Raw genomic sequence first — 27,831 nt, forward strand, 5'->3', positions numbered from 1 at the left:
CAGGTTCCTAGGTGAGGTTGTGGAGTCTCCTTCTCTGGAGGCTTTCAAAGCTTGTCTGGATGCATTCCTGCATGACCTGAGCTAGATTGCATGGTCCTGTTCTGGCAGGGGATTTGGACTTGATGATCTCTTTGTGTCCCTTCCAACCCCTAACATCCTGTGACCCTGTGAAGTTCTGTCAGGGCAGATTTAGGTTAGATATTAGAAGGATTTTTTTCACTTAAAAGTTTTATCAAACACTATAACAGCTCCCCAGGGAGGTGACTGAATCGTAACCCCTGGAGGTATTTAATAGAAGCACAGACACGGTGCTAAGGGACATGGTTTAGCACCAGACTTGGTAGAGTTAGGGAGCAGTTGGAGTCAGTCTTAATGGTCTTTTCCAAACAAAATGATCCCATGATTGCATTAGAGATCAGATTAGTGATCAGATTCTTGAATTGAAATGACAGGACTATTGCAGAGCTGGAGTTAAGTAGGTCATTGTGGCCCCCATCTCAATTACCTGTCTTAATCTTTATAGTGCAGTTGTTTTCTTGCATCCTGCATGGTCCTCCAGGGATTTCATTGTTCTGTTTTCAGAAACCAAACAAGTTACAAGAGCTAGGAATACTCTAACAGAAGCTATTAATGTTGTAGAAAGCTGAGATAAAGATAAGATGATCACAGCTCTAATCTTACCTTCTGTAACTGTCCTCATATTGAAGTCCTTATTGGTCATGTCTAACACTTGATAGGCAGGATACCTACTGGGTGTTCTGTAGGATGAACAATGTATTTATTCCAGTATTGAACATTTGCTAGCATTTGAAGTACATTAAATCTGAGCATTTGAGCACTTTGATGGCAGTGCTCCTTTTATTGCAAGGTATCCCACTTTCATCTTCATAAAATTAAATGCTTCCTTGTACCATAGAATTAAATATAAGCACAGCAGAGAATTCGATCTGTGAATTCATTAACTTCTGACTGCATTTCTGGTTTAATTGCTCTGTAAGATTTATCAGGCTCAAACAGATCCAAGATAACACCTAGCCCTGAAAGAAATGTGAGAGTGTTGGCATCTCAATTGTAAATTTAAACCCCAAACAGCCTATATGCTTCTCTGTAACCTGCACACTGACCATGGGGGCAACCCAACCACGCTGCTCAAATAGTTTTTCTTTATGTCTGAATGGAGACATGAACTCTGTGTGCAGTTGCCCACCATGGGAGTGGAAACCACCATCTATTGTGCATGCAAGTGGTTGAACTGAAGTGTTTCTGGATTCTGTGACAGAAAATCTTTGTATTGCAGTGTGACTTACATGGTTATGCATGATTGACACGTAGTGCTTTTGTCAAACACTTCCTAAGCACATTGAGATTCCTGTTACTCATTGATTAAGTTAAGAGTGTAAAACTTACTCAGTGTGTCCTTTAAAATGTTTAATAAACATCAAGTTGAGAAAACCTTCTAAACCAGCATACTTTCACTGTTCTTGACTTAGGTGTAATACCAGCTGCTTCTTACAATTAATGTGAAGGTGAAACCCAACAGACTTAGTTATAGTTGGTAAACTGAATAAGCAGAAGAAGAAAGAATGAAGAAAGCATACAGAAGCAACAAGAAAGAATTCTAAGGGTTAAAACAAATTGGTCAAAAAAGGACAAGATTAGGAGTTTTACTTGCTTTAAAGTAGCAGGAAACTGGTAAATGCAAGAAATCTACGTGTAAATATTCCAGATAGGCAAAATCTTCTCTTCCTCCCTTCCTTCCCCAGCCTTCCCTTTATTTTCAAATTCTGTGATATCTGAAAATGTGGCCACTGGGATCTCTTTGTTTTTCTTTCTTATATATGCCAGCAATTGTTTATTGATTCAGGGTATTCTTGGAAAGATCACAATTCTAACTTTTAAAGCTTCATTCTTTTGATCTGCCTTTAAACTTCCCCATTATTACTTGGAGTAAGTATTCTTTTTAGTACAACTTTTACTTTCAGTTGTTCACATTGCTAGGCATTGCCTTTAATTTTCCTTTTAATGTTAGAAGTGGGGTTTTGTACACTCTTCAATTGCATCTGTGAGATAGCTGCCATCAAATCTTAGTCAGTATTTCCTGAAGTGTTAGAAGTAGATGAACTGTCATTTTATTTTGCTGCCCATGACTTTGACAAGTTAAGGGTGAGGGAAGTTCCATTCCAAAAGTGGAAACTCAGTGATTTTTTTCACATAATAGCTTTCATTCAGCAATAATAAGTGTGAAGAAACAAAAGTCTGCATTTATGCAAACATGAGATGAATTTTGTAAGTTTATTACTTTCTGTTTACCATAGACTGCCCTGGAAGTCTTAATTAATCTTTTATTATTCATAGAATCATAGAATCAACCAGGTTGGAAGAGACCTCCAAGATCATCCAGTCCAACCTATCCCCCAGCCCTAGCCAGTCAACCAGACCATGGCACTAAGTGCCTCAGCCAGGCTTTTCTTGAACACCTCCAGGGATGGTGACTCCACCACCTCCCTGGGCAGCCCATTCCAATGCCAATCACTCTCTCCATGAAGAACTTCCTCCTAACATCCAGCCTAGACCTCCCCTAGTGCAACTTGACACTGTGAATTCACAGTTAGCTGTGTCAAACCTCCTTGCATTTATATCTTGTGATCTCAGAGCTGTAAGGTATAACTATGAATCTGCTTTGGAGAGGAAGATGCTCATATACTTATTTTACCCACATAACAGAGGCAACTACTCATTGCCTGGGAGAAGAGACCAACCCCCGCTTGGCTACAACCTCCCTTCAGGTAGTTGTATTGCTTTGGTGGTATTTTATATCTATATTCTGTCTATATTCAGCTGATGTCTACTCTGAACAGCTCATCCCAGAGTAGCTCAAGATTTCCAGGCAACAGAAAAGTGAGAGAAACACTAAAACAGGAGAGAGTGGGGAACTGAATGAGGTGGTCTGCTTCAATTAGTTTGGAATGCAATGCCATAAAAGCACTTACCAGGAAACTTCTTAAAGGATCTGTGAGTTTAGAAAATATCTTATCTATAGGATTCATATATCTGTTAGCTTAAGGAAAGAAAGTTTGCTTTAAGGTGTCCAGAGGTGAACAAAGCACTCCACAAATTCTGTGTAGTCTGAAAGACACTGTTTTACTTGGATAGTTCCATTCTAGTTGTGCTATCTAATTTAGAATTCCTTGTTTCAGTACCATTCATGTCTTCACATTTTCAAAGCTTGTTACACACCAACAATGTATTAGCTGTGCAATTTATCAATATTTATTCATTATCCAAATGGCAGACTACTTGTCATAATTAATTATTGAAGTAATAAATAGTCTTATTAATAAAAACTGATGACAAGAAGAGAGTGATTTCCTTGATAAAGACTGATGGCAGATTTCAGTATCTGACACGACACTCAGAGGAGTGTGCAGATTGAATCTAAGGCCTCCTGCATGGATAATAAATTGTTATTTTGGAGAATAAAATGATTGATACATTTGCTTTGTGTGGGAAAAGCACCTGGGAAAAGATTCTACTCCCTAAGTTATTTAAACAGACTATGGTGAAATTTTCTTTCCTTGTGACAAATTTAACTTTCCGAGGAAGTGACAGCTCTTGGCAGAGGGAAAGGAATTGATGCCTGCCTGGGGTCCTTGACTTACAGATTCTCCTAGGTTTCATTCCTTGGGAAATCTCCTTAACACGCTGCTTTGGCAACACACAAAGGGGTGGCTGCAGCACACCAAAAGGCCGATGGGGGAAGCATGACCATGTGGCGTGGCAGGGTCTGTTCTCAGGCAAATGAAGCCTGTCAGACACTTTGGGAAGACTGCTGCTGGTTTTATTGCTGCATGGCTGAGTTGGCCTCTGGTTCAAACTCATTGTGTGTTTTTCATTGGTTTGATCTTACCTTCTGTGACAGAGCAACCCCTGAGGCTAAGCATCTTTTGACAACTTGGAAATGGCTTGGCTGGGGAGGGGAGAAAAAGATTTTCACATGGAACAATGATTTTTTTTTCTTAATTTTTTGTTAAAAAAAAACCCAAACACATCACCAACCAAAACCAAATGAAACAACCAACCAAAACCAAAGCAAGGAACCACCAAAAATAAAACAAAACATCTCTCTGACAAACCCCAAACCCTACAAGCAAAGAAAAGAAAACAAGAGGCAAACAAACAAAAATAAACCTAAAAACTGCTGTATATGTCAGGAAATGTTGTATTCCCAACTAGCATTATTGCAAATGAATATCTAACTATTGTAGTTGTAAAGCCTCCCGAAGGATGTTTGGCCTGAGATGTGAATGACCTTTCAAATCTACTTTCTAGTGTGGACATCCAGTGGTTTAATTGGATAAGCAACTCTTCTAATAGGTAACTCTGATCTTTGCAGTTACATGTTGCATGCATCCTGACAACTCTGTAGGAAACTGATCACCTTGCAAGTGATCAAAGTTCAAATTTTGGTGATCAAAATCAAATTAAGTCTGTCAAAATGGTCTGGGTGTGCAGAACAGTAGATGTAAGATAAAAGACAGCTCATGAAAAAGTATTTTCTTGTTCTCATAGAATTCATAGAATCAACCAGGTTGGAAGAGACCTCCAAGATCAGCCAGTCCAACCTAGCACCCAGCCCTAGCCAATCAACTAGACCATGGCTCCAAGTACCTCACCCAGGCTTCTCTTTAACACCTTCAGGGATGGTGACTCCACCACCTCCCTGGGCAGCCCATTCCAATGCCAATCACTCTCTCTGGGAAGAACTTATTGCTTAATTTTGAGCCACACATTTGTCATTAGAGCGTTCAGAGCTAGGCACAGCTTTGGTATTAGAATGGATAATCTGCAGGAGCCTCATGTGTTTAGCCTCTTCCTTGTGCTTTCTGTCTTTGCTATCTAGCTCCATGCCTTTGTGATATGAAGAAAAGCAAAGGTGAAAAATATTTTGACCTTTGAACTGTGCAAAAGTCTGAGAAGCATTTAGCTGTCATACTGCCTCTTCAAAGGTAACTTTCTGTTTTGGTGCAAGAGTGGGGGGAATAATCAGAGTAAAATCACTACTTGTTTGAGGAAGTAATAAACCTTAGAAGGTCCTTATAAGTGACAAGGTTTAACATGTCGTCCTAAAGTAAAATGGCTAAGTTACCAGTAAGCCCTTGTTCAGGAGGGGGTTGTAGTACTTTGAGCAGGCCAACAGCGAGGTTGAGCTAGATTGAAACTGCTGAATGTAGACTTGATGGATCTTACAGGGTTAGCTTGGTTTCATTTGGGTGTTTGGTTGGTTGACTTTTCACATAGCAGTAATTCCAATTGAAATTTAGATATCTTCTTTAATTTTTGTGTTTGGAAAACTTCTGTAATAATTAAAGCTGTCTAGAACCCTGTTGGGTTCAGCTCCACTAACTTCTGCATTTTCCCAAGGAGATGCTAAAATACCTAAACCCTTCCAAATAAAGAGTAAAAGCAAAGGAAGCAGAATATGCAACAGTGAAGCTGTAGAAAACAAGCTGAAGAAGCTGATGAGAACTTATTAACATCTGCTCCCTGAGCTAAAATCATCTCTGAAGCCTGAGCATCTGCAAAACTTCTGTTTAATAGCAAACCTTGCACAACCTGATTATTACTTAGCAGGTGAGAGGAAAATCAGGAAATTGCCAGAACTCAATTTTGTGTAGAGAATTAATAATAGCAGAAGTTTAAAAAGCAGCTTAGGTGCAATAAGAGATTGTGAATGAAGTGATGATTAGGCAGCTAACAGGTGGCCATTACGCAAGGGTGTCCAGGTTAGCTTAAATGATGTAAGATCAGTTTGTTGTGAGTTGGTTAACTGCATCATGAATATAGAAGAGCTAAAGGGCCTGGTTTCAGGCCCTTTTAGGTAGCTCTTCATGTAAATGTTGTTTATGTAGTTTCAGCATGCACTCAGATGTGAAACATCCTATTTTCATGTTTTTAAAGTAAATTACCCTGAATAAAGAGGAGATGATTTGCAACATAATTAGGCTAAAGTGAAATCCAACTTTCATCCAAAGGTCAAGTTATCTTCTATTTTACCATTTAGCAAGTTTTTACCTCTTCTGTCAGTTCTTACCCTTTGAAGTGCTGCTTCATTCAAAAACTGATATAATTATACACAGCTCCAATTGTTATTAGTGTCAGTGGCACCTAGTGATTAGTTTTTTGTCCTGAGCTGATGAACCACAGATATGGAATGTTTAAAATGGTCCAGTTCTGTGTGTACTGACTAATGTTTATTTCTAGTAGCAAACCTATATCACACAGTGGCATGCCTAGGAAACCACTTGGAACAAAAACTGTTCAGTCTGGAGAGAAGAAGGCTCTGAGGTGACCTTACTGTGGCCTTTCAGTATCTTAAGGGGGCTACAAGAAAGCTGAGGAGGGACTTTTTAGGATGTCAGGTAATGATAAGACTGGGAGGAATAGCGCAAAGCTAGAAATGGGGAGATTCAGACTGGATGTTAGGAAGAAGTTCTTAAGCATGAGGGTGGTGAGAGCCTGGAATGGGTTGCCTAGTGAGGTGGTGGAAGCCTCATCCCTGGAGGTGTTTAAGGTCAGGCTGGATGAGGCTTCAGAAAGCCTAATCTGGTGTGAGGTGTCCCTGCCCACGTTAGGGGGGTTGGAACTGTATGATTCTTGTGGTCCATTCCAACCTTGACTTCCCTGGGGGTCATCAAGAAAAGACTGGATGGGGCACTTAGTGCCATGGTCTAGTTGATTGGATAGGGCTGGGTGATAGGTTGGACTGGATGATCTTGGAGGTCTCTTCCAACCTGGTTGATTCTATGACTGATTCTACGACGTAAATAAGGGTTGCTAAAGTCCTTCCTCTTGCTTTAGCCTTCTGTTTTCAAACTTTTCATTTGTTTCTTCCCACCATTATCAATTACACTCCAGGATGCTTCCCTTGCTCACAAGATAATGGTCAGAATGTTATGTGTGTATATGTTAAGTGATGCATGAAGAAAACTAGTTCGTAACTAATAGGTTCGCCTTACAGGATGTCATTTATTATTTATATACTAAAGCAGTTTGGGTTGCTAGGAGAATTTATAGGGATAGCTTTGTGGTTACCTTGGGCTTTCTGGCAAGTTTCATAGATTGGTAGAATACCAGCTTGTAAGGGATCTCAAGGATCATCTAAGCCTAACCTTTCAAGGTAAAAATGTAGTTCAAATCAGCTGGTTCAGAATGTAGTTTGAATCAGGTTATCCAGCACCCTCTCAAGCTGGGCCTTGAAGCTGTCAAATGTAGAAGAATCCATCACCTCCCTTGGGAGATGAGGGTGAGTCATAGAGTGATTTGCATTGGTGGATGTCTACTATAGTATAAATTTTGGCTGACAAAGTCAATGTCTAGGAGTAGAAATCTGTTTTGACCATCAAACGATGCTGCACTGATGGACCACAGTGTGAATTTAGGAGCAGAGCTTACATAAGCTTGACACTTCCAATTAGGCTTTCTCCTGTAGTTGTGGGTTGTTTATTTTATTTAGTGGGTTTTTTGAGGGGAAAGCCTCTGTTATGTGGATACAAGTACGTGAGCATCTTTCTCTCCAAGGCAGTTTCATAGTTATACCTTACAACTCTGAGATCATAAGATATAAAGCCAAGGAGGTTTTCCACAGCTAATTGTGGATTCAAAGTGTCAAGTTGTGCTGGGGGAGGTCTAGGCTGGGTGTTAGGAGGAAGTTTTTCATGGAGAGAGTGATTGGCATTGGAATGGGCTGCCCAGGGAGGTGGTGGAGTTGTTGTCCCTGGAGGTGTACTTAGTGACATGGTCTAGTGGATTGGATAGGACTGGATAATAAGTTGGACTGGATGAGCTTGGAGATCTCTTCCAATCTGGTTGATTCTGTGATTCTATGATTGAAATCTTCCAAAACAGAAATGTTATCTTCACTTGTATGCACCTACACCCCTCATACTTTAAAATAATAAATTAGTTGAGTGTGGAGCTCTTTAATGTTGAGATATAACTGGGTAGGTACAATCTGATTGCCTCAATTATTCTACAGATTCAGAGTAGCATATCAACAGTGCCATAATTCTTTTTGTCCTCAGGGAGATTCATTTCTTTCAAAGCATTTTGAACAGGAGAGCCTCATTACTCTGGCAGAGTGTAATTATGTCCAGAATCATAAGTACAAAGAATTGCACTTTTGCTTGTCTAAGCTAATGCAGTTCTCCTACTGAAGATGGAGCAGGATCAATTTTCAGAGAAATCCATGCTGTACTTTACAGTTGGAAATAACCCTTTGGAATTACAGTGTAGTTTGGGGTAAACCAGCCAGCCAAATTGCATTCTAGTGATGGCTCTAGGATTAATACCTGCATTCTTATAAAACCTTTCAGTGTCTTGAACAACCTGGTCCAGTGGAGTTTGTACCTGCCCAGGGCAAGGTAACAAGAACTTCGTGTTCCTTTCCAACCCAAACCATTATGGTTATGAAGCTGTTTCCCAAATCAGAGCTGTTGAAGTGGGCACCAAACCCTCTGTAATGTCTATTTATGATTGAAAGTCAAAGTTATAGCACTACATCTTTATCTCTTGCATTGATATAATTTTCTCCAGATGTTGACTTGTTTGGTTTTTGTTTTAGTGTGTTGTTGCTAATGCAGGGAAGAGATGAGGTAGTTGGGAAATTGTGCTTAATACAAACAATTGCTGTTTGAGTTAATACATTGTAAATGGAAGAGGACATAAATACTTATATCTGTATATGAATGTGGTTTTTCATGTGTATTCAACAATAATACCCTGCACATCTGTTTTACTCATCACTAAGTGAAGTGACTGATTCAATTGACAGTTATATTAGACTTTAAAGCTGACATAGATTTGCTTATCTGTGCATGGCCAGTGGGATTTCAAATGTCAATTTATAATCATGCATTAGACTTTATTTATAATTCACAAATGGTTTACAGATTGGGATTTTTGGTTATCTTATTCCTAAATCCTCTGTCCTTTGTTAATAGCAACATCCATTAGATGTGATTGCTAATAGAATGGACTATTTCAGTTGGAAAGGACTTAGAGTTCTCGTCTAGTCTGCTTGCCCAAGGTCAAGAGTGTCAGTAAGAGTGTTGCCCATGTGTCTCTTAAGAATTGCCAGGGTTGAGGCAGAGACTACCTTTCTAGGAAGCCACTTCAGTATTTGACTGCCCTCTTGGTGCAGAAATATTTCCTGATTTCCATTCTAAACTTACCCTGTCTCATGTTTGAACCAGGGAGCAACACTTAGGGTAGGAAGGCTCGTAGTTGAAAGGTCACAAAGAGATTCACTTTCACATTTGTGCAGGCTGGAGCAGTCAGCTGTGTTCTGAGTAGGTTCTTGTCAGATACCCTGTAGGCAGAGTGTCTGGCAATGAGCAGTCTTAGCTTGATGTCGTGCTGGCTGTGGAGGCTGATCTCATGAAGACACTTAGAGCCTGTTCCTGATAAACTCATGGCAGGCAGTTTCCAGGCAGTTCAGGATATGGCAAGCAATGGCAGCAGGCCAGCAAGCACCAATACAACAGCAGAGCACATTATGTTTACCTGCTTATCTCTTTTTGTCCATGCAGCTCAATACTAACGGGTCTTTGGACACAATAGCCAATCAGAATGGCAGTTATCCAAGCTTGACCATATTAGATGGAGACAGACTTGGGTTACCCAAATTTGGGAAGAACATTTGTCTTGCACAAGGCAGGCACAAGCTAAGCACGTTTGTCTTGTTTTACACAGGAGAAAAACAAGTCTGGGCAAGCCAGAGTTCTTGGACTGAGCAACTCCAGGTTCTTTGTCCTCTTTCCCGCAGTTGCTTCTCCCAAAAACAGAAGGAGGGAGAGAAGAAAAACATGTCTGGGCAAGCCAGGACATGTATAAGCCTCTTTTGGCCTGCTTAGGCCTACCATGACAGTCATATTGTCAGAGGGTAATGTTCCTCTAAGTGTCCCCATTTCACCCAGACGTTACTCGTTGGCACCTTAATATAGCTGTCAGATTTTCCTTCTTCTGTTGCCTGTTGTATCCTCAAAATGAAGTTCTAACCCAGCTGTATTGTCTTTGAAAACTTGTGCTGTGAGTACATGACTTAGCAACAACAATGGAACAGAACTGGTTGGCTCTAAAGCATTTCACAAAGGGCACTTTCTAGTCTGAAATCATAAAGGTCGTTTTTATTTTGTCTCCATAAAACATTTGGATTTAGCAGAGTCTGTGTCTAAAGGGGTGAGATTAGCTCTTCAACAAAGAATCGTGCTATAGCCCTGCTAAACTAGATTGTTGGGGTGAAACTCTCAGACCCTTGGCTATTCATCTTTCTCTCACCCCAGTGTTGTTCTACTAGGCTCTTGTATTTGGCTGTAAGGCATAAGATGCTTTTGTGCTTGTCCTTCTCTAATTAGATCTGCTTCATAATAACTCTTCTCAAGTGCATCACTTCAGTTTGATCTACTAGCAATTATTGAGGTATTATTGCCTTCTGTCAGTGGTACAGAAGTTCTTGTGAGAAGAGTGCCAGGGAGGGAGGAATAAAAATTCTCAGTCCTTGTGAGGAAAGGAATAAGTTTGTCATAGAGCCATAGCAGAGTTGCCTGGATTGGAGCTCCACAGATCTTCAAGACCAACTTTTCACTTGAATATCAGCCTAGTGCTAGGTAAGGTCAATAACTTGGTTCAACAAACATTTGAAAACTTCTGAGTGGAGATTCCATTACCTGAAAATGTAACTTCATTCAAAGCTGAAATATCCTCTTATTTTGGGGCTTGAGGCTTGTTTTTGTGGGGTTTCTTTGCTTGGGGTTGGTTGGCTGCTTTAGTTTGAGTTTTAGTGTGTGTGTTTATTTCTTTGGCTTTTGGTTGGGTTTGCTTTGCTTCCTTGTTGCTTTCCAAATACTGAACCTGAACCTTCGAAGCCTGAGTTTCTGTTTTTCTGTGTCTCTGACATGACCAGGGTGAGTTTCATAGAATCATAGAAACAACCAGGGTGGAAGTGACCTCAAAGATCATCCAGTCCAACCTAGCACCCAATTCTATCCAGTCATCCAGACCATGGCACTAAGTGCCTCATCCAGTCTTCTCCTGAACACCTCCAGGGACAGTGCCTCCACCACCTCCCTGGGCAGCCCATTCCAATGCCAATCACTCTCTCTGCCAACAACTTCCTCCTAACATCCAGCCTAGACCTCCCCTGGCACAACTTGAGACTGTGTCCCCTTGTTCTATTGGTGGGTGCCTGGGAGAAGAGACCAACCCCCACCTGGCTACAACATCCCTTCAGGTAGTTGCAGACAGCAATGAGGTCAGCCCTGAGCCTCCTCTTTTGCAGGCTGCACACCCCCAGCTCCCTCAGCCTCTCCTCATAGGGTTTGTGTTCCAGGACCCTCCCCAGCCTTGCTGCCCTTCTCTGGACACCTTCCAGCACCTCAACATCTCTCTTGAATTGAGGAGCCCAGAACTGGACACAGTTTGGGTCCATAAGCCTATTACAGAATTATATAACTAAAACTATGCTTAGAGAATATCAGATTCATAAAACCAAATCTTTAGAAGATCAGAGACTAATAAAATTAAACTTCCATGTATAAATTCTTTTGTCTTTCCACTTGAGATACCTGGAGCCTGTTCTCTTCCATAGTACTTGGCATTTTGATAGCCTTTGCATTTAAAGCCCATTTTCCTTTATCTAATTCAACACCTTGTTCAGTCTAATGTCATTTTTACATTAGAGAAACAGACTGAGTGCTACTTGGGAAAGTTTGAGTTCTGGCTTGGAGAGCCTCATGTAGGAAATTGCTTTTTTGAGGCAAGAACACGATCCAATTTCTGGAACAAAATTTAGACATTGTAGACCTAACACAATCCCTTTTTTTTGTTGCCACTTTTGCTACAGACCTTCCATATTTAGAAGTGAAAGAAGAGAGTTGTAAATGTTCTTCTTAACTTCCTAATTCTAATGCACTTGTGAAATAATAACTCTCAGAAACAGTACAAAACCCTTTCCTGCTTTTGCTCTTTCTGCAGAATTTTATACTCCTGCCCTTTGGACTCTGAACCTTAATCTCTAACTTTGAAAACTTTTGGTCTCTGCATTCCTGACCCTGCTATCAGATCAGCTTTTTTTCTGAGTGCAAGAGTATGCATTACCTTTCAAACAACAGCAAAACAGGAAATCTAAAAATCCCATTTAAGTTCTGCATAGCAAACCACCAGTCTGTGACCCCAGATCTCAGTGTATGACATGGCTTCTTGGACCCCCATCCCCTCCAGCCAACCATGTGCATCTGCTGAAACCCTGCAGAGTAAGCTGAATTCTAGGCAGCTCCAGGATGTTGTATCTAAGGTTGGGTAGCACACTCATAGAATCATATGCACTAAGTACTCCATGCAGTGTCTAGGCTGAAGATGCAGAAACATGAGAAATCATTCACGGTATAGGAGCTAGCAGTCCAATAGTTATTATTAACCTGGATGCAATTATAGTAACTCTTTTATTCAGAAGAATCCAGATTATTGATTCTCAATAATATTGCAGTTAACACTAATAAGCCATTCTATGAACCCCTTTTCCAGGTGTTGTGGTAATCCTGTGTCTTCTGGCCAGCAAGGTGGACAGTACCAATATTAAGAGAAAGGTGGGAGAGGGTGTTATGGTGAGTCATCAGCAACACTTCTGCCTCTTCTCCAAGAGGAGTCTGAGGTTGATAAAAGGAAGTTTCTTCCCTTTCTGAGAGGCAGCTGAGTATTGATAATGCAAAAATGATTGCATTCTCTTAGTGGGTTATTAATTGTTTAGTACACTATACATACTTATCAGGCTATTCTTAGAGAAGTGCTGTAATTACCTAGCATTTGGCATGTAAATTTTACTGATTGAGGTTCCTAAATGAGAGTTTATTAAAACAGCAATGATTTTCTTTTGAAGACTGTTTTCTTCTTCATTATTGGCCTGATGTAAAACTATGCTTAAATGCTCTAAAAAGAGAGGAGAAAAGTTGAAGTGGCATACAATGGAAGAAAAGGAATAAATCAAGTGATGGCATGAGTAGTGCACACATCACAAGGACTCTGCTGGAATTTGCTCAATTCCATAGTTTATTTCCACCATGGCTACCACATTCTTTATGTAACAAAAAGATCAAGTCAGTACTCCTTCCTGATTTTGTCTTTTTCTTCACAGAGAAATTCCACTCCATGAATTTCATCAATATGTAGAGCATTTCTTTGTGGTAGTGTCTTTTAGTCTACTGAGAGGGGCATGCTAAGTAAGAGCAAATGAGACTGCATTAGTGTCATGACTAATTGAGTTCTGTTAGCGTTCGTTAGCACAGAAGGAATGGCAGCACCACAGCCAAGGCTTTCCTACTAACAATTCTCATTTTAAGTGGCATACATGATACTAAAATTGAATTAAAAAGATGCTGTATGGCTTTTGTGTTGCATTTAAATCCTTTTAAAGAATACATTATCTCTGAGTTTCCCCAGCTTACTAAAGAACAACTTAATATTACAGAAACATCAGCTAAATGCCACCCTCCTAAAGCCATGGTCTTAAATAACCATTTGCCATAACCTTTGGCTGCAGTATTTGCATATTTTAATTGAATTACACCACCTCTGCTGGAAAATACCTGTTTGGTAGGGGTAAGGCTTAGAAAAAACAGATCCAGTTGTTCTTCTCCCTGCTTTTTCTGACTTGACTTGCCAATATCGCCCTGGTAACAGAAAACAATGAATGCCTAGGATATAGAAAATCTGATATAGCAAACAGAAGTAGCTAATAATTACACACAGAAGTGTGTCAGCTCTCTCAAGGTACATATATCACAGTGGTAACAGCTGGGAAAGACACAGTCTCTCAAACTATTTCCATAAGCAGTATGAAACTAGAGGAGCTGATAGTTTTGATCTTATAAGTCCATCTCAGCTTCACAAAGCCTCAAAACTTTTGCTGTTGGGTGTTTTAATGGATAAAGCACATTCACCATTGTAATTCTCTGAATGAGACACTCTGGGACTATTCTTATTGATTAGATATGCTATCCTGCATCCAGTGGCCAAATAGATCTTGCAAATTGCCCAGAACTGGAAAAGTCTCCCAAAAGAAAATCACACACAAGGTTTGTTTGGACTTTATTTAATGACACCGCTGCTCAGGTCAGAGCACACTTAGTAGACATCATCAACTGGACCTGAAGGAGAATGGAGTTGTCCAATATATGATTTTTTGGAAAAGAAAAAGAAGAATGGTGAATAAATCAAGTAGAACTGAAGTTTCAGTAAGCTCAGAAAATCACTGAGCAAAATCCGATGTCTAAGGGGAAAAGGGATTCTGGAGGGGCTGACAGTTAGTTAAGGAAGAAATATTAAGACTAAAAGCAAAAGGTATACTAAAACTAAGGAGGCATAGGAAAGATTAGTGAAGCACCAAGCTGGCTAAATAATGAGTTCCTCAATGACCTGATGATGAAAAAGAAGTCTACAGAGAAGGAGTCAAAGTACTAAGAGTGTAAATTTGAAAAAGTAGGACTGAAATATAAACCAACATCAAAAGGACAGGCAGAGCCAGCAAGGCATGAAAAGAATGAAAGGAAAGATTCTCTAAGTACATTAGTGCTAGGAGAAAAATGAAGGGAAGAGCTAGGCTGCTTCTCAGAAGAGAAGGGAAAGGAATGATAGCTGATATTTTTGGAAGGTCAGGACGTTGTTAATGTTTTTTTTCTGCTTCAGTCTTTAAATTATCACAGCAGAGCTTTTTAGTCAAAGCAACTAACATTAGCAGCAAAGGGAAAAAGAACTTGTGATAATATAAGGCAAGATCAGAACAAAAACTTCTTTCTAATTCAAATGCTTACACATTAGCTGATCTGGAAGAAATTCACCCAGATTATTTGGGAGGGTTGATTGAAGCTCTTTGAGTCATCAGTGGTTATCTTTGAAGCCAGAGATGGATAAAGGTCCAAATAAGGACAACGTGGCAAGCATATTGCCTGGTTTAAGAAAGAGGAGGAAAGAAGAGGCTGGAGTTAGGAATTAGACTGGAACAAGTAACAAAGGGATTAAGCTGTTTATGAACACATAAAAAGCAGGGAGAAGATTTGTAGTACAAAAGCATGAAAAAAGGCAACACAATTTCCTTTTTGTATACAAGATATTGATGGGTGAGGTATTAGATGTTGTCTATGTCTTCATTTTTTGTACAGCATGTAATGCCACCTTGTAGCAAGATATTCTCACTGGTAAGCTAAAAATATGTGTTACAAGAAACTATCATAAGTGTCTCAGAGAATCATATCCAGGCAGCGTTTCTCTGTGGCTCACAATCTAAATGGAGACATTTGTTGAGATGGGTGGTGTAGAGTTAAGTTAGTGCTGCCTACAGCTACCTGAAGGGAGGTTGTAGCCAGGTGGGGATTGGTCTCTTCTCCCAGGCAACCAGCAACAAAACAAGGGGACACAGTCTCAAGTTGTCCCAGGGGAAGTACAGGCTGGATGTTAGGAGGAAGTTCTTCACAGAGTGATTGACATTGGAATGGGATGCCCAGGGAGGTGGTGGAGTCACCATCCCTGGAGGTGTTCAAGAGGAGACTGGCTGAGGCACTTAGTGCCATGGTCTGGTTGACTGGCTAGGGCTGGGTGCTAGGTTGGACTGAATGATCTTGGAGGTTCTTCCAACCTGGTTGATTCTATGGTTCTTTGATCAGGAGAAAATTACAGAAAGTGAGCTTCACTGGAGAAGTTGTCTTGAACTGTAAGGGAGTTTCATCACCTGTAGGAATCAATTCACTGTGTTTACCTCAGAAATAGTTAGAATAAAGCTGGCCTTTCCATGAGCCAGAGAATAAGTCAGATTTTCTTTCAGAGCTTTTAATTATTTATTTATATTCTAAAAAGAAAATGCTCATAATTTCCCCAAACAAACCTCACTAGTTTTGTGTTTACTGATAAAATCATTAAACCTCTTTATGCTTTAGTTTTGTTCTGAACTCCTACAAATTTCTATTACTTCAACATTCTTTGGTCCAAATTCCACTTTTGAAATTTCATTCCCCTTAATTGATTATTCAGAAGGTTTGAGAAACAAACATTCTATGTACTCTGATCCGTTTCCAGGCTCTCACTGCCTAAAGAGTCATTGCTTTGTCCTTGAAACCTCCTGCTTTGAACCTACAGTAATAATTAAAGAACAGCTTTTAAAAATGCATGACTTTATATCATACCTTCCTAACAGTATTATACTTAATATGCTGATATCCACTGCATTTGTGCTTCAGATCTCCTTGGACTGTTCTTTGTGCAGTAGGGTAGAAGGCCACTGTCCTTTCTCCTTTGCCCTTTAAACATAGACCAAGCTCTGATTATTCGAAACAAAGAGAGCTGATCATGAGGCTTCAGATCTAGATGTGATTATCTGAACTCATTTGTGTTGAGTATGTGTGCAGAATTTAATTACACTGCTGGAAAAAAAGCATGCCTCTCTCTAGGCTTTGCTTCAGTAGTGTTATGTCTTAGATGTATGTACCTCAAAGTATTGATCATTCATAAAAAGGATGATGAGCCAGACAAAAAGCAGTGAGAGCTGTTTGTTTAATGTAATTTTCCCATTCTCCCCCCTCCCCTTGCCTGCAAGATAATAGGCAAGCTGAAATGCATCAAAATGTGTCAGTGCATCTCCAGCAGAAGAGAGACACTCAAAAAACAAATGTTATTTGCCATCTTGGTTTGCTTACAAATTGACATGCTGTAGCAGAAATAAGCATTTCCACTTCCCTTCCAGGTATGCAGCTTAAGTAGCAGCTTACAACTGAGTATTACCCATCAGTGATACTCATGCAGTTGGCACAGAAATGGTGGTTGAGGCTTAAAAAGCAGTATCTGCCCAAGATGCATGGCATCCTGTTTTGTTTCTTGCGCTGGGAGTTGCTTGGGCTTTATTATCATTGGGGTTGTTTGGTTTTCTTTTTCCCTTGTTCTTTATTGGTTTATTTGATCCCCAGATATGGAAAATGTGTAAAACATACATCCTAAAATGATCAGCTGCATTTCCTGTGAAGGTCTGCTTTTAATATGAGAAGTGATGGCAGAAACACAAGCAGTGAGTGGGTTGATCCATCCTGTGAGTTCTCTTCTCAGTGCTTCCTTACTCCAAACCATGATTATCATTGGCATTAGCACCACTTCTCAATAGACAGTCTGGAAATGGACACTGAAATATGCTTCTGATTGTGAGAAATGCTAAGACCCACAATATAAAAAGATTTGGTTATTGCTCTTGGAGATATTCAGCAATCTCCCTGACTGCCAATTAACAAACCCAGAAAAAAATCTTGTGTAATACAAACCCTCTAACACCTTCAGTCCACAGCAGAGAGCCACAGGGAAATGAATTTATATATGGGGTCAGAAAATGCATTTATTAGTGATTCAGTGATTAAATCTGTGCTAATTGTCGAACTACTAAGAACTGTTGAAATAGAATAGTTATGTTGCTTAGCTTGATACAGATGCCTACCTTGTTACCAAGTCTTTAGCCTTGAAGGAAAGGTATTTTTTGAGACACTGGAAGGGGCTTTTTATCTCAGCAGTGGTCTAAGCATGATACGCAGTCACTAGTAAGTAAGGAGGTGTTAGGTAAAAGGCATAGTATGGACAAATACCTGGAAAGCAGTCAGATGAGGAGATACTCAGATGATTTAATTAGCACCATGCTTACTGGGGAAGGAGGCAATACCAGCAAAACAGAAAACTTGCTCTGGTCTTCTCAAGTAGCTTTACTCACCTGATTTAGCAGGCTGCTGTGTGCTATGTTATCACATGTAGCTGTCGTGTAGGCAGTTCCATTGCCCTTTTCCTCTGTTTCCACTCAAATTTAAAACAAGTAGATTCACCAGATCCAGCTTCCATCCTCTTTTCACTGACACTTAAATTGTTTTCTACTCTGGCTGGCACTAACTAATTTAACTGAGATCATGCTGAATTTTGTTCTTGCCAATCAACTGAATTTCCAGGAACCACACTGACCTGTGTTGATGCTAAAATATTCTTTGACATGGTAATTACAGTGACAGAAACCATGGCTGCATATTCAGGTCCAGAGAAGGGCAAGGCAAGGAAGCTGGGGATGGGCCTAGAGAATAAATCTCATGAGGGGCAACTGAAGGAGCTGAGAATGGTAGCTCGAAAAGAGGAGGCTGAGGGGAGACCTCATTGCTGACTACAGCTACCTGAAGGGATGTTGTGGAGAGGCTGCTGCTGGACTCTTCTCATAGATAGTTGGAGAAAGAATGAAGGGGAATGGTCTCAAGCTGAGACTGGGGAGGTTTAGACTGGACATGAGGAAAAAGGTTTTTCAGGGAGAGAGTGGTCAGGGACTGGAATGAGCTGCCCAGGGAGGTCATGGAGTCTCCCACCCTAGATGTGTTTAAAGGTAGTTTGGATGTGGTGCTTAGGGATCTGGTTTAAGGTGAATCTTGTAGAGTAAGGCTATAGGTAGGACTTGGTGATCCTGAGGGGCTTTGCCAACCTGGATGTTTCTGTGACTCTTTACATGCATTTGAGGCTATTAATGGTGATGTTAGGGACAGAAGTATATTAGCCTGCTTTGCCGTGGACAAAATAAGAGTGAGGTCCCCTCTTGCCCATTGGAGGTTACAGATTTGTACTCCAAGTCAGCACAAAGACAGCAGATTTGATTTGAGAACTTCTACTACAGAAATCTTAATTGTCATGTCAGAAGTACTCTGACATAGCAATGCCACTATACTGCTGAAAAGCAATGAGATCACAGTGATCTGTTCCCTGCAGCTTCCATGAAGCAGCTGCAGTTTAATGTTCTTCAAAAACCTGGGATTGTCTCTGCTGTCCTTGAACCTGGTGAGCCCATCCTGAACATCTTCACTGTCATTATAGGCATACCACAGAGGATTATTTGGGGTTGGTTTTGTTCTCAAACAGGCTTTCTTGGCAGAGAAGACACCATGATCAGGCAGGTGATTTCCCCGGGGCAAGGCTCATCCTTTGCACCCTGGGTGTGCAGACCCCTGCAATTTCCCCAAATGCAGGAAACTTGACTGCATAATTTGTGCTAGTGGGAGACTGTGCTGTTGGGGTTTTTTTTGAGAGAGAATAATTGCCATTGGAATGGGCTGCGCAGGGAGGTGGTGGAGTCACCATCCCTGGAGGTGTTCAAGAAAAAATTGGATGAGGCATTTAGTGCCATGACCTAGTCGATTGGCTAGGGCTGGACTGGATGATCTTGGTTGGATTTGGACTGGGTGGATAGGTTGTGCTGGATGATCTTGGAGCTCTCCTCCAACCTGGTTGATTCTATTATTTTACATCTCCAGTGAAATATGTTTTATGTGCAGTAGGACAGATGAAATAACTGAGGTTAGGCAGTTGAAAATAAGGAGCATAGAGGCATTTTCAGTGAGATGAAGGTACTAGGTTCTTCTTGAGCAATGAGTGTTGTTCACAACTTTTTTTGGCTGGCTGCGCTGTGATAAAGGACTGTGAGTCCTCATCTGGGTATCAAAACTCCTCACTAACCTGAGACAGCTTTTCATTGTTGCTGCCAGTTCACAAAGCTGGAATTTTGTAAGCTCTGTGCTCAAACTAGGAGTCATTGGAAGTGATTTGATTCATAGCCGTGTCAGAGTGATGGCCACTTAGGGTTAGGCTTAAGAATGAAACAGTAACAACAGCCTCAGGGAGACAGGGGATATCAAATAGGTGAGAACAGATAAGGATGCTGGACTGAGAATCGTCAACCCTGGAAACATATTTTAATCAAGACCTTTTTTCCTTTTAAACTCTCCTCTATTGCAAGTGCATTTCTAACAGGGAAAGTGCGATGGTTTGGGTGTTCCCTGCCTCCCCCCCCCCCCCCCCCCCCACACACACACACACTTTAGAAATCACCCAGACTGGACTCAGCTGGCTCTCGAAATTGAATGAAGTTTATTATTTTCAACTTAGCACCACATACAAGCAGATATTTACAGTATATACAGAAATATACAAGGTGAAAAGGTAATACAGAAACACAACTCCCCTCCCAGAAACCTGAGTCCCCAGGAGGGGCTCCCAACCACCCCTTCACCTCCCCCCTACCCCTCTCAACCTTACCCCAGTCCCAAGGAAGAATGGAGGTTCAGCCAGGGGGTTAGGAAGCAAAGTGGATTAGCCAAAGAAACGGAGGGTGAGGTTAGAAGGCAGATGCAGCTCCAAGCTTGCCAGCAGCAGAAATGATTATCTATGTTTTTATTTCTTGTTCTTATACCTCTCAGCAAGCCTGTGAGTGAAGTAGACATCACCATTGTTTTCCTTTCACAGCCTGTCATCTAGTCCTTCTCAACACTCTAGCTAGCTTCAAACTAGCACAAAAAGATAGCAAATTGTTCCTTGAGATGCTTCTCAAACTTAAGGAAACATTAGTAAGACAGAAGTGGTCTTCTCAAGGATGCCAGATAGTTTATTCCAGAGGATACTCTAAGTTGCAGTAATGTAGTATACAAGAGGTATTGTGGAGAGAAGTCACTTGTGTGTCCTGGGGATGGAGGGTGGTGGTGTTCATCTTCTGTTGGCTCAAAACTGCACTATGTGTTTTTTAAACTGGTCCTGTGGAAGGATCTTTGGAAGGCAGGGCTTGTTAACTAACACCAAACAACCTTTTGCTAAAACTGTCAGTTATCTTTCCTCTATATTTAGAGTAGATAATAGCTGTGATACATGATTCATCATGCACAGTCTCCTTCATTACGCAGAGGCGAATAAACTCAGATATGGTAAAAACTGAGATCAGTCTTCATGCCCTTATCCTGCATACAAATATCTTTACATCGCTGACATTGAGCAATCCCAAAGAAGTAATACAAATAAAGACAATCAGATATGAGAAGCACATAATGAATCATGCATAATTAAGAGGTTCCATTTTTTCATCAAGAGCAGAGTGAGATGAATGACCTCTCACACGTCAAAGTAGCTTAAAAAGCTTACACACACACATGAAAAAATATATATATTTATTCTGGTTAAATGACCTTCAAGCTCATCCAGTCCAACCTAGCACCCAGCCCTAGCCAGTTAACCAGACCATGGCACTAAGTGCCTCATCCAGGCTTTGCTTCAATGCCTTCAGGTACGGTGACTCCACCACCTCCCTGGGCAGCCCATTCCAATGCCAATCACTCTCTCTGGCAACAACTTCCTCCTAATATCAGGCCTAGACCTGCCTTGGCACAACTTGAGACTGTGTCCCCTTGTTCTGTTACTGCTTGCCTGGCAGAAGAGACCAACCCCACCTGGCTGCAACCTCCCTTCAGGTAGTTGTAGACAGCAATGAGCTCTGCCCTGAGCCTCCTCTGCTGCAGGCTGCACACCCCCAGCTCCCTCAGCCTCTCCTCACAGGACTGTTCTCCAGGCCCCTCACCAGCTTCATCACCTTTCTCTGGACACCTTCCAGTACCTCAACATCTTTCTTACCTTGAGGGGCTCAGAACTGGACACAGCACTCAAGGTGTGACCTGAGCAGTGCTGAGCACAGGGACAGAAGAACCTCCCTTGTCCTGCTGCCCACACTGCTCCTGAGCCATGCCAGGATGCCATTGGATCTGCTGCCCACCTGGGCACACTGCTGCCTCATCTTCAACTACTCTCTACAGCATCCTCAGGTCCCTTTCTGCCTGGCTGCTCTCAGCCACTCTGTCCCCAGCCTGTAGTTCTGCTTGGGGTTGTTGCGGCCAAAGTGTAAAACCCTGCACTTGGCCTTCTTAAATCTCATCCCATTGGCCTCTGCCCACCCATCTAGCCTGATAAGTTCCCTCTGCAGGGCTCTCCTACCCTCCAACAGCTCCACAGCTGCTCCTAGCTTGGTGTCATCAGCAAGATTACTGATGCTGGATGGAATCTGGTCCAGGCCATCAATAAAGATAATGAACAGGACTGGATCCATCACTGATCCTAGCTCTTTTAGACTCAACTTCTCTGCTTATGAAGATATGATAGCTGGTGTTGACAGCTTGAAATAAGTTATCCTAAATGGAGCCAAGTAGACCTTAAATCTTATGATATAAAACTTATTCTGCAAATAGCTTAGGTTTATTCAGAAACCATTCAGGTGTCATAAACTCAACAAATGATGCTTGCTGCAGGTACCATGAGGCAGGGCAAGTCTGCATTCAGTTGTAATTAATGGTTCCTTGCACAGCTGAGCTTTTTCCTTTTCCCTCTTTAAACTGTTGTGACTGCAACCCATTTTTTTTCCTAGAGTATATGAATTGAAATATTTGCTTGAAATAGTGAGTAATTGAAATATTTCCCAACTACATAGTTGCAAAACCTTTCTAAGTTCAGGACATGGAAATAATAACAGTGAGGATTGCTCTCCTCAGGGGAAAAAAAAACCCAAGCAAACAAAACCAACATTCAAATGCTGATATGCTGCACTCAAGTGGTAATACCTGGAGATTTTCAATTGTCCCTTGGGAATGACTTAAAATTAAGTGTCTGCTTGTAGTTACCAGATAGTAGAATTTGACCCCTAAATAAAGAGCAATTAAAAACAAAACCCCAATGGGAAAAAACAAACAAACCTTGACTTGAGTTGGTTTTGTGTGATGCTTTAGGGTATCCATCTGGATATATATTGCTCTTTCTTTAGCCTAATGCTAGTTCTCCCTCAAAACCAACAGACTTTTTGTCTTTGCCCTTTATCTACTAACCATTAAAATGTTTGTGTGTGTTTAATTGTATGCACTGACACTGTTCTGAGGATGAAGAAATGCATACAAAAGATTTTTTTCTTTCCAGTGATAGGGAAAAGAATTAAGTTGTTAGTGAAGCACTGGGATTTTATCTTGGCTATTAAAATGGGGCAGACACATAAAAATGTCTCAACTTCTCAGTTTATCAGTGTTTTTCAAAGCATTCAACCGTGGCAATCTGAGACAGTTACAGCCACTGGTTGCTAGGTCTACACAGGTATCATATTTGTAACCATTAATATGCAGACAGGAGATGATTAAATGCACTTGTGATAAAATGTGACACCATGTTATAAATGAGAATGGAAAATGAATTTATAACCATAAATCATGTATTAAAATACATGTGACAAGCTCAGGCTGATGAAGACAATGCAGAAATAACAAATACTGTGTATGTCAGCTTCAGCTTGAAAAAGGAAATGTTTACTCCTTCCATTTCACGTCTGTGTTTTGTTTAGATTCACCTTTCTCAGTGGGAAATAACAACAGAGGAGTAGCTGTGGTGGATCTGTAATCATTGGGTGGGTAGCAGTCAGCAGTCTGATGTTAAATAAGGCTGTGAAGTGCATGAAACTCTTCTATGGAAAATGAATGAAAATTGAAGTTCTTTCCTTTGCCATAATAAGCACTTTTGCAAAGTTGTGCAAAGTTAAGGAGTTAAAGATTCCATCCAATTCATAAGAAAACATTCATCTAGCATACTGAAAGAGATCTGAGCAACCAGAGCTAGTGGAGGATGTCCCTAGTAGCTTCAGGGGGGTTGAACTAGAAGACCTTTGGAGGTCACTTCCAACTCAAACCATTCTGTGGTTTTATAATTCCAGTATAGCCTTGTTGTAGGTTCATAAAGATACTGCCACAGAGCTTGAAGGGAAACTTTGAGCTCATCTGGACACAAAGACCACCCTCTCAGTCTTGAACATGAAAGAGGACTTTTGTGCAAAATGTGGTCATTTATCCTAGTCAATTAATAAGTTGAAAGGTCATAGAATTGTTTAAGTTGGAAAAGACTTCTCAGGTCATCAAGTCCAAGCACCAGTGTAAGACCACAATGGCCATTAAAGCATGTCCCAAAGTGTCCCAAGTGTATTTCTTGCACAGCTCCAGAGCTGGTGACTTCTCTACCTCCCAGGGCAACTAATTCCAGTGCTGAGATGAACTCTGGTATCTTCATTATATCACAGGCCAGGCAGTTCTGAATCAAACTCAGTGCATAAACAATCCTGTGTGTAAATATTTAGGCACTTCAGATTTCCTTGTTTCAGATCATAGGTTGGAAGAGGTCTCCAAGATCAGCCAGTCCAACCTAGCACCCAGCCCTAGCCAGTCAACCAGACCATGGCACTAAGTGCCTCATCCAGGCTTTTCTTGAACATCTCCAGGGATGGTGACTCCAGCACCTCCCTGGGCAGCCCATTCCAATGCCAATCACTCTCTCTGCCACCAACTTCCTCCTAACATCCAGCCTAGACTTCCCCCGGCACAACTTGAGACTGTGTCCCCTTGTTCTGTTGCTGGGTACCTGGAAGAAGAGCCCAACCCCCACCTGGTTACAGCCTTCCTTCAGGTAGTTGTAGACAGCAACGAGGTCCCCCCGATCCTCCTCATCCCCAGGCTGCACAACCCCAGCTCCCTCAGCCTCTCCTCATAGCGTTTGTGTTCCATGCCTTTCATCAGCTTTGTTTTACCTAAGTTGTTCTGGGCTTTAAATCCTTAAGCTATTTCCACAATTCTTTGGTTAAAAGACTCTATTATCTGACTGTTACTACATGCACAGTTAGCCCAGTGAGTGAAGGGAATGTCAGATGTATCATACGTAAGCATGTGTGATAAATGCTTAACTGGTATTAACAGACAGGAGAACCCTCAGAAGCCCCATGAGTCTATTTAAAGCTGGTGTAGAAATCTCAGACAAGTGTGTTGCTCTCAAATTTGGTGTAGAGAGGGGAAGTGCTTGGGGAAAAATGACTCTTCATGCAAAGCCAGAACAGAGATAATTTACACCTTTTCATAGAATCACAGAATTGTTTCAGTTGGAAAAGACCTCTAAGGTTGTTGAGTCCCACTATTAACCTGAGAGCACTGTGATAGTTTCTTAGTGAACATCCTGGTCCTTAATTGCTTGAAATCACAGAATGGAAACCTTAGGTAGGGCTGGGTTGGACTGGATGATCTTGGAGGTCTCTTCCAAGCTGGTTGATTCTATGATTCTATAAATACATGCCCTCTAGCTTACAGTGCAGTGCGATACTGTGAAGAACAGTTCTCAACAGAATGTACAAGTGACTAGAATTAATGCCTTGAATCTTGCTTAACTACTTTTATTGTCTACAAGCACTTAACCCTTAAAAACTAGGCAGGAGTGTACTTGGTGGTTTTAGAAACATGGAGGGGAAAATAACATTGTGGCTGAAGAATTTCAAAGCTAGCTAGGCAGGACAGGAGGAAAAACAGCATTGTGGCAGCAGGCACAGGCAGATAAAGCTGTTTGTCTAAGGTCATGCAGAAGGTCACTGGTAGAGCTGTGAGTACAACTCATGATTTCTGACTTCCAGTATTAGAGTCCTGATAAATAATTCATTTAATTTCTCTGGTTTTATCTGCTTGCAAAACTGTAGTGAGTGTGCTCTGGCAGTCTCCAAGCTGGTTTGTATTCTTTCAAGAGTCCTTTCCTGTAAGGAAAAACTCCAATCCTGTTTGATTATGGCTAGTCTAGGTCCTAACTCATGTTTCAGTGATCAGTTGCAGGGAAATGCAAGGCTTTTCTCTCACAACACAAAGCAGCAGACCCTCTGAATTCAGTGGGGTTAAGGCCAGGCTGTGCAGAGGAAGGAGCAGTCAGAAGGAGAAAAACTCCAAGTATGAAGTAGAAGAAAACATAAAGTTTGGTTATGTTTTAATGCTTACAAGACAAAAGATGTTGTGGGTTGTTTTTTTTTTTTTGTTCTTAAAGAAACTAGCATAGCATTGACTTGAAATTAATTTCTTGTGATTTCTGGAAGAACAATTTTCAATGCCAAATCTTTCCTGTGCAAACTTGATTTCTTGAGTAACAACCTTACTTTCTCACTTGGTTTTTTGCAACTGTTCCTCCTGGAAGTTCAGCCACTCAGTAACAGGGAGGGAAAGGAAATACAACTTCTGATTGAAGTAAAAATTCTATTAAAATTCAAATGACTATTCATGGAAAATACTTTATTCATTCTACTCTAATATTTATGTATCAAACAGAAATGCATATGTGCCCAGACAGCCTGGATTAAATTTTCTAAGTGCATGACTGTAAATCTGCAGGAAAAAGGTGGGGAAATGGAGTGATTTACTTGCTTGATCTCTAGCTGTGGCCTCTCTTGCATTATATCCTGCCCCATTCTTCTTTTTTCCTTTCAGAAGTAGAAGTATTCTGGCAGTGGCATAATTAAGCTTAGGCAAAGGTTTTCCTGATTATTTTGGAAGATACACCCAGAGAAAATGCTGCTCTCTTCTGTAGGGCAGTTACATTGTCTAATGATCAGTCCTCATGGCTGCATCTGAGCAGTGCACAACTAAACCCTGTTGTGCTGTATGCCACAGGATCTCGTGGTAGAACTATGCAATTCTTGCAGGTGGGGTCAATGTGATCTCAGAAGGTCATAGAATAACAGAACTCCTTTGGTTGGAAGGGACCTTTAAGATCATCAAGTCCAACCTACAACCCAACATCACCATAGCCTTAAGCTGTGTCCCCAGATGCCATAGCCATGCATTCATAGGACAGAATCAACCAGGTTGGAAGAGACCTCCAAACTCATCCAGTCCTACCTAGCACCCAGCCCTAGTCAATCAATGAGACCATGGCACTAAGTGACCTATCCAAGCTTTCTGAATAATTCCAGGGCCACAACCTCCCTGGGCAGCCCATTCCAGTGGCAAATCACTCTCTCTGAGGGATGGTGACTCCACCTCTCTAGGTGACCTATTACAATGCCTGACCACTCTTTCATTCAGTGAAGAGCTAGGGAAAAATGAGCTAAAGGTAGGAAAAAATGAGCTCAAGGTAGTGAGACGTGTTCTGCTGACTCAGGTGAAGGTTCCACTGAATCTATGACCCATTATATTGTTTTTTCCAGAAATTATGGTTCATAGAAGCATAGAATGGTTTAGATTGGAAGGGACCTCAAAGCTCATCCAGTTCCAACCCCCTGACATAGGCAGGGACACCTCCCACTAGAACAGGTCACTCAAGGTCTCATCCAACCTGACCTTGAACACCTCCAGGGAGGTTGTGGAGCACAGAATCACAGAATGTGATCAAAGATCTCCCTGGGCAACCTGTGCAGTGTCTCACCACTCTCAGTGGAAAACACTTCTTCCTAACACCCAGTTTAAATCTCCCCTCTTCCAGTTTAAACACTTTACCCCTTGTCCTGATTGCAAGACCTTGTAAATAGTCCCTCTCCAGCCTTCCTGCCGTTAATTGTTAATCAATCAAGTAAGCAAAATGATGAAAAATTCCTTGGTAGGGAGAATGCTGGATTTTTCAGGAAAAGGGAATTTGCTTGAGAAATATTTAGTTCATATAAAAAAATATTTCTATCTAAGCAGGAAAGTAAGGCCCTGAACTGTTAATGAAACAGAGAAAAAGTGTTGTGCTCACCTTGCTATGTAGTGAAAATGAATCTTCTGTGATTGAGTTGGTAAGTGGCTTGGAGCACAGCCCTGCGAGGAGAGGCTGAGGCAGCTGGGGGTGTGCAGCCTAGAGAAGAGGAGGCTCAGGGGTGACCTCTTTGCTGTCTACAACTACCTGAAGGGAGGTTGCAGCCAGGTGGGGTTGGTCTCTTCTGCCAGGCAAACAGCAACAGAACAAGGGGACACACTCTCAAGTTGTGCCAGGGGAGGTCTAGGCTGGATGTTGTTAGGAAGCTGTTGCCAGAGAGAGTGATTGGCATTGGAATGGGCTGCCCAGGGAGGTGGTGGAGTCGCTGTCCTTGGAGGTGTTGAAGCAAAGCCTGGCTGAGGCACTTAGTGCCATGGTCTGGTTGACTGGCTAGGGCTGGGTGCTAGGTTGGACTGGCTG

General features: G+C 41.4%; 1 non-coding gene across 1 annotated transcript; it reads left to right on the forward strand.

The window, feature by feature from the left end:
- Positions 1 to 18,958: 18,958 nt before the first annotated feature.
- LOC135184675 (U1 spliceosomal RNA) lies at positions 18,959 to 19,122 on the forward strand. Its single transcript, XR_010306121.1, has one exon. It is a non-coding gene; the product is annotated as a U1 spliceosomal RNA (small nuclear RNA).
- The last annotated feature ends 8,709 nt before the right edge of the window (positions 19,123 to 27,831 follow it).

This window comes from Pogoniulus pusillus, chromosome 20 (assembly GCF_015220805.1).
Source record: "Pogoniulus pusillus isolate bPogPus1 chromosome 20, bPogPus1.pri, whole genome shotgun sequence".
NCBI classification, from domain to species: domain Eukaryota; kingdom Metazoa; phylum Chordata; class Aves; order Piciformes; family Lybiidae; genus Pogoniulus; species Pogoniulus pusillus.